This window comes from Cavia porcellus, unplaced genomic scaffold (genome assembly GCF_034190915.1).
Source record: "Cavia porcellus strain 051 isolate PalLab524CR breed Dunkin Hartley unplaced genomic scaffold, mCavPor4.1 scaffold_4, whole genome shotgun sequence".
NCBI lineage: Eukaryota > Metazoa > Chordata > Mammalia > Rodentia > Caviidae > Cavia > Cavia porcellus.
Window position 1 is genome coordinate 104339329 of NW_026947487.1, and position 7746 is coordinate 104347074.

At 44.0% G+C, this 7746-nt stretch overlaps 1 long non-coding RNA gene across 1 annotated transcript; it reads left to right on the plus strand.

The window, feature by feature from the left end:
- Positions 1-2688: 2688 nt before the first annotated feature.
- LOC134475784 (uncharacterized) lies at positions 2689-7280 on the plus strand. Its single transcript, XR_010047025.1, has 2 exons — positions 2689-2800; positions 3030-7280. It is a non-coding gene; the product is annotated as an uncharacterized LOC134475784 (long non-coding RNA).
- The last annotated feature ends 466 nt before the right edge of the window (positions 7281-7746 follow it).

Below are 7746 nucleotides of genomic sequence, written 5' to 3' on the forward strand. Positions count from 1 at the left end.
GTTAGTTGGTTGTTCTCTAATTTATTCCACAAAAGAACTTGTGGCAGCTGGGTGTGGTGATGCATGCCTGTCATCCCAGCCTGCAGGAAGCTGAGGCAGGAGAATCGATGTGAGTTCAAGGCCAGCCTGGGCTACATAGTGAGACAGACAAAATGGCCTGTGGCATCTTTCAAAAATACATACAATAAAATGTAAAAAAGAAAAAGAAAACAAAAAAGGAGGGAAACCACAATGAAAGGCAAACAAAGATCATACCTGGCTGCATAATCTCTGGGCCTTCTCAGCCATCTTCCTTCCCGCCCTGTATGGACCTTTGCGTGGCTACCTAAATACAGATTTGTGTATTTCTCTAATCCAGTGTTGACTGCCCTTCACCAATTGTTTTGAGTCGTGCAAAGAAAACAAATCTGAAATAACAGTCCCTTACATTTCACAGGCCGCGTTCTGTAAAAATAACCTAGCAGGGGCTGGGGATTTAGCTCAGTGGCATAAGCACCTGCCTTGCAAGCACAGGGTCGTGAATTTGATCCCTGATACCGATAAAAAAAAATAGTAAAAAAAAAAAAATAACCCAGCAGCCTTTGAAATGTTCCCAGAAGGGACGAGACTAGAGCTGCTGACTGCAGAACAGGTCAGGGCCTCTCACCTGCCTTCATCACCACTGTCACCACCCTGGCTCTCCCTCCCGCTCTTCCTCAGACAGCGCGCTCCCTCTCTCACCTCTGGGTGCGCTGCCCTCCGAGGCATCTGAAGCCCACCTACCTGGGCCTGCCCACCCCCTCGTTTTCCTCCCAGCACTCAGTCCACGCTGGAATCCTGCTCTGTCCCCCACTCGGACAGAGGCCTCGGGATATTCCCTGCATGCTCCAGTGCCCTGGACGATGCCTTATAACGAACTGAAAGTCTGACCTGGCACAGGGACGCAGGTTGACACCGGAAGGTGGGAAAATAGCCCCACTCTCTGTCGCATCTGAGCACAGGTCACTTTGACAAAGGGCCTGTCAAGGTGTCTCCAGGATATGTGCATCTCAGGGCCATTTGGGAAACGGACCTTAATGATTCAGCCCTGTCCTTTACATGTTTTTATCTTTGCGTCCAAGACCTTTGCCACCCACTGGCTCATTTCCTTCAGCGCTTTCAGAAATGGCATCACAGGTGACATGGGTCACCTTGGCGTGCAGCCAGTGAGGCTGGACCTGCGGTGGCGGATGTGCCACCGAACAGCAGCTATTCCTGGCTATATCTCCAGACCTGCTTATTTATACCTCAGTCCGCAAATGCAAAACCACAATTACACGGCCCTCTGTCCGCAGAGTGCTTGTAACTGAGTCAGGGTCGCCCTGTTAAACTGTGAGATCCAGAGGGGCGGGGATTAGGACCACTTTAACTGCTCCACTCCTGCCTCTCACACAGCAGCTCCTGGCACACAGTAGGCCTCTTCCCCACGTGACTCAGAGCTGGAGGGGACTCTGCAGAGAGGAACCAGGAGGCCTGCAGGCAGAGAGCCCTCAGGCTTGGACTTCTGGTTCTAAAACTATAGCCGGTCGGCTTCATGACCTTGTCTTATACTCTGCTTCCAGAGCGGCTTCTGCCACGACACCCTGCTTGGTGGCCTTTGAAGTACTTCCTGCTAGAAGGTGAACTTTTGCCCCAGTGCTGAGCTGGGCCCAGAACCTTGTGCAAGCTGGGCAAGTGCTCTGCCGCGGAGCTGCACCCCAGCTGCACAGAGCTCCTGAACAGAGAGAAACACACCGTGGAGAAATCTGAGGGGGAAAACGTGCTTCTGAACAGAAAAGTTTGTTTCTGCTATTTTGGTTTCCAGGTTTCTCTCGCCTTTGGTCATTGCGGTGAGACTTAAGCTTAATTTCAAAAACTGGTACCTCTGAATTCATTTACCGTTGAGTCGATCATTGCATAACTTTGTTATTCGTGTTTTCTAATGAATGGAGGAAGTGGGATTAAATTCCATCATTTGCAGGAAAGTTTCTGAAACTTTCAGAGAGCCTGTAGCTCCTTCATAAAGCTGGTGAAGTTATCAAAGGACAGCTCTGGTTAAAACAATGTATCAGTCAGTGGTGAACCTGGGATCATCATACACCACAGAGAGATTTTTTTTTTTTTTTTCTTTTTGAGGCAGCGGATACTCACTGTGTAATTCAGGCTGCCCTTGGGTTCACTATGTGGCCTGGGCTGGCCTCAAACCCCCAGTGATCCTCCTGCCTCAGCCTAAGTGCTGGGGTTAAGGCATGTATCACCATGCCTGGCATATACAGTAATGTTGACAAAACTCTTTCTTCCCCATAGGCCCTGGGAGAGACAGCAGGAAACTCTGGCAGAGCAATTCCTGGTTTGCAGCTCCGGACCAACTACAGGAAGCTTGTCAGGTCCTGCAGACACTGAGCCTCTTCATCCTAGCTCCCCAACGCCAGCTCAGGCAAGTAGAAAACAACTGAGAAGGAATACGTAGGAGAAAGGAAGTAAGAAAAACAGAAAAGGAGAATCTGGACTTTGTGTCCTGTGCAGAATTAAGCACCGTCAAACTATTTGGTGGAGATCAAATTCAACTATTAGCAAGTGTAATGTTACCTCTATTTGAAGAGTGCATGAACTGATCAATAGTGACTTTCTCAGATGTGTGCATTTATGCTCATTTATCAAATCACTGCCTCTCATGAATTTTCTAGGAACTCCCAGGACACAAAAGGGATCCATGGCTTCCATAGGTTCGGTGGTACAGGCCCAAATAACATCAGAAGCCAGCACACTCTTGATCCCTGCATATTTCCAAAGTTGCTTCCTGGTAATTACTTGTGCCTCCTACTCCTTGTGCATAAATAAAGGTGGCGGCATTTGAGAGAATACCCGGCTTGGGGATAAAACCCAGACCTCACACATGGTAGACAAGCACTCCACTCTCTACCTTTGAGCTCTACCCCCAGCTCTAGTTGGGCTTCTCTGTCAAAATCCATTTCATTTTGTGCTCTCAAAACCATTACTTCACTGACACAAGTATTTTCCTCTCAACACAGGCAGGAGACATAGTGTAAATGTGCTTGGTGGCCCTTGGGAAGATCCAAAACGCAATTCTCCAGAACCCATTTTCTGAGTCTTCAGTGTCTGACCTCCTCCACTGCTACTCTGATGTTCAACAGGTCAACAGTGGTGGCACATGCCTGTGATCCCAGCACTTCGGAGGCTGAGGCAGGAGGATCACTGCGAGTTCAAGGCCAGTCCAGGCTCTCCAGTGAGTTCAAAGCCAACCTGTCTCAAAAAACAAAGAATTTTTGAGACATATATTAATAGTTTAAATTTACTGAGATGTGTAACAGTGCCTAGGTATAATGAAAAGTATTTCCTGTGAATGTAAATGTTAAATGTGGGAATTCTAAAGAGCCGGTCATGATGACACATGCCTGTAATCCCTGCACTCTGGGAGGCTGACAGAAGGATCAAGGCTGATTCCCATTGGGCAATTTAACAAGGCTTCTTCTCAAAACTAGAAATAGAAAAAGGGCTGCAGCCCAGAGCGCTGTCCCAGAGCCACTGTGTTTCTGTCCTTGCATTTTTCTTGCCTACTCCCTTAGGTGTGTGAGGATTTCACTTTTCTAACTCAGTTGGAGCACTCCAATCGTTAGACCTGGCTTCTCAGGTATCAAAAGAGCACTGTTCCTTATTAGAACAGAAGTGCGGAGCTCAGGGCGAGGTCCCGGGTCACTTCCTTCCAACACCTTTGTGCCTCTAGGCTTTGTCATCTCCTCGTTTGTAAAACAACAGCAGCAGTATAGGCCCTTGGGAAGAAAGGTCCTCATGATGATTTTGTCCCAGGAAAGCACAGCCCGGGCTCTTCCTTATCCTGAGAGGAGGGGTACTCCTGGGTGCTGACACCAGGCCCTGCAGTGGGGGATGGGCTCCCGCTGCGTGCTGCCGCCGTGTTGAACAGAAGTGGGACCGCCCGGCAGGTGCCACCCTGGTCTCCTGGTCTCCGTCCTGCTGCTGTCACCGGTGTTGCTTCCAGGACTGCAACAGCAGGGCTCGAAGGGTAACTGACGGACGGACGCCCAGTGAGAAGCAGGGCCCTGCTCGCGCAGCTCTGTGCGCTGCATTGGGAATTCTGTGCAGCCGGCCAATCAGAAGCGCGAGTCAGCCCGGAGGGGCGGGGCTGCGGGTCTGTGGGGTGAGCGGGCTTGTGCCTCGGTTTTTGTGATTCTTCTTTCAAACACAGCAGGAATCAGAGGATTCTAGATGCCATATGAAAAGCAGTAACACAAGCTGTAAGATCTTACAAGTATTACATGTGTTGTGGGTAAGAGGAAACAAACTTCCTGTTAACGAGAGCTTCTGTAGTGAAAAGCATGTTAGTGGGATTAGCTATGTAGCTCAGGGGTAGGGCGTTTTGCCTAGCGTGTATGAGGACTTGGACTCAATCCCCAATACCACCCCAAAAAATCTCTTTTATGACACCCGTGCCTCTCATCCCAGCACTCGGGGAGGCTGAGGCAAGAGGATCACTGTGAGTTCCAGTCCAGCCTGGGCCACATATACACACGTATATATGATAGTAGATTCTTACATATTCCAGGTCAGGTTGTAGCATGAAGAGTGGGGTTCCCGAACAAAGCACTCCCACATGCAGTGGGAGAAAGTGGCTTTATATGCCAGTGGCTTTGCAAGGGACTCACCTCTCCCTGCAAAAGCCCTGAGCTCAGCTTACATTTTTACATTTTACATTTTACTTTTTACATTTTTACACCTTTGGGCTGTGCCATGTTAAGTAAGCACGGAAAGACTGACCTTCAGTGAAAGCAGAGGTGACATAGAACTTCAAGTGGAATTTATCTTTAAATTTATTTCCATCTCTCTGTTATCTTAAGACCCAAGAACTCAACTCTTGGTCATAGTTAGATCCTCATTTAGGTTAGGAATGAACAAAAAGAAAACACCTGCAGATCTTAACTGAAATCAAATGCAAGTTTGTCCTTATAGCTAGACAGGATAGTTATGTGCAAGTCAAATTGTAATTTATTATCACTGCTGCAACATACGAGAAACCAGAAAGAAACCTGGTTTCGAAACATAAAAGAGGTTAAGGCAGAGCTGAGGACTTAGCTCAGTGGCATAAATACCTGCCCGGCAAGCACAAGATTGTGAGTTCAATTCCCAGTGCAAAAAAGGAAAAGAAACATAAAAGAAAATATTCTTTGGCAACTTCTTAAATTCTGTTTTACATATTTCTTATTCTTATATTTCCTTACATTTGGAAATTGTATAATACAGAGGACCCATTTCTTTGTTGTCCTGAATAAGAGCTTGCCAGTTTTGATAAATAAAAATTTCATAGTCTTATTTGCATTTTAAGTTAAGTACATAGTAAATGCATTTGGTTGTTAGTATGTCTCAAGTTATTCATTAATTATCTAACACTCAAGTTTAGCTGGGTAACTTATGATTCCTGGTAACTTTACCTAAGTAGGAGGATTTGGAAGCCCAAGGCCTGATCAGCTGATTCTACGCAGGCTTCATTTAGAGGCATAAGACCCGGAGTTTCCAGTCTCATACCCTTTAGTCTCTTGAGTTAGATCTACTTCCTTGTTCATCTTCTGACGTCTCCCCCGGATTTCAGTGCAGTTGGCAAAACTGCTGCAGTACATCCTCCTGGAAGATACGGGCTGTACTAAGAGGAAATCCGGCAGTTTTTGGTTCTGCTTTTCTGGCAGGTGAAAGTCACTGTCCTGGCTGCTAACAACCCCAGCTCTCAGTTCCACTACCTCATTCAGGTCCACCTTGGGTACGGAAGAAGGGCTGCCCCAAAGCTACGGTCAGTAGCATCCTGCACATTGCTTTGTGCCTCCTTCCACTGGGACTCATGGTAACCTGGTGATATCTCAGTGTCCAATGGCACTTAAAATAAGGATCACAGACCTGGGTGTGGTGGGGCATGCGTGTAATCCCAGTACTCTGGCAGGCTGAGATAGGAGCATCACAAGTTTGAACCCAACCCGGGCAATTAAGTGAGATCTTGTTTCAAAATAAAAAACACAAAAAGTCGCTTATGTAACCCAGGATAAGAACTTGGATTCAATCCCAATATAGAAAAAATCACAAAGATTAGTATTCTCTGGTTGTAAATTTTAACTGTGAAGAGTGATCTGTCCTTGTCTGAGATTTCAAAAATGTCATCCAAGTACAGATTTGTGTGTCTTCGCCTTTCTCCTTTGGAATAAACCTAAAGAATTAAGTAAAACTTTTCCATACTTTCTTTTTTTAATTTTACTTAAAGAAAGACTAAACAAAACAGAAAATAGGTAGAAATAATACATACATTCAGAGAAAAAAATAAACAATAAGAAATCACTAATTGATGTTTACATATTGGTGCAAGAATGGAACATGTAAAGTGGGGATTCAAACAGTGAGGCTGCAAACAGTTCTGTTCAATTGTCCAACAAAAACTTAGTAACATTGTTATCAATCCTATACACTTAAACATACATGCAGTTATCCATATCTTCATTTATGTTTAGATTAAACAAACTAAAGCAGGTTAAAATCATTCTGAACAAAGAATAATAGTATTGCTGGATTTCACATCATGATACTGCATGATCAGCACTAGATACTGTAGTGTCTTTTTTTAAAATTTAATTTAAAGGAAGACTAAAAACAGAAAACAGGTAAAAATAATACATAATTTCAAAGAAAAAATAAACAGTAAGAAATCACTAGTTGATGATTATAGATTGTCTTCTTACAAATAGTTATTCAAGATACTAAAGTGGAGCATATAAAGTGGGGATTCAAACAGTGAGATTGCAACCAGTTCTGTGCAACTATCCAACAAAAACTTAGAAATATGGTTATCAATCCTGTGCACTTAAACATACATGCAGTATCCATATCTTCAATTATGTTGAGACTGAATAAACCCAAGCAGGCTAATATCACTCTGAACAAAGAATAATACTATTGCTGGGTTTCACATTATGACACTCCAGGATCAGCACTGGGTATTTTAGTGTCTTTTTTTTCCTTAAAAGTATCTGTTTATTTCATCATATGTCATAAGATCAGTTGTCATAAACTGTTTATAGATTCTACACATGCATGAGTCTTAATGTGTATTTCCTTTCTATATTGGAGAAATAAAACAAAGCAAGACAAAACAAAGCATATTCCTATAAACGCATGAAATGAAACAAACATATAAGACCGTTGTACAAAGAGTTCTACCATGGTTCCTGTGTTGTCTCTTGTTATCTCCAATAAAGTTGGCTATATCATCAGACATAGTATGATTGAATATATCAGTACATAACAGTATTAATAAAAACACAACTTTTTATATAGTATAGAACTTCAAAAACCAGCATTTATCAAACCAGAATGTGTATCATAGAGTCTTGTCATCTTCTGTGTAGTTGCCTATACTCTCAGACTTGATACTATCAATCATATCAGTTTTGAATAAAATCTTCTCTGCCTCATTTTTGTTATGCTCTTTTTTGCCATCAGTTGTCTGCTTATTTTCTTTATTCTGTTTTCTGCTCCATTCATTGAGGCCTCTCTGCCACTGTCCCTGGAATCCCAGTACTTTTCTCTCTCTCTAGAATGCCCTGCAGTATTCTCTGTAGAGTTGGATTGGTGGTTGCAAATTTCCCAAGTTCCTCTTTGTGTTGGAAGCATCCTGTTTCTCCATTAATTTCTTTCTTTCTTTCTTTCTTTTTTTGGTGCCGGGGATTGAACTCACAA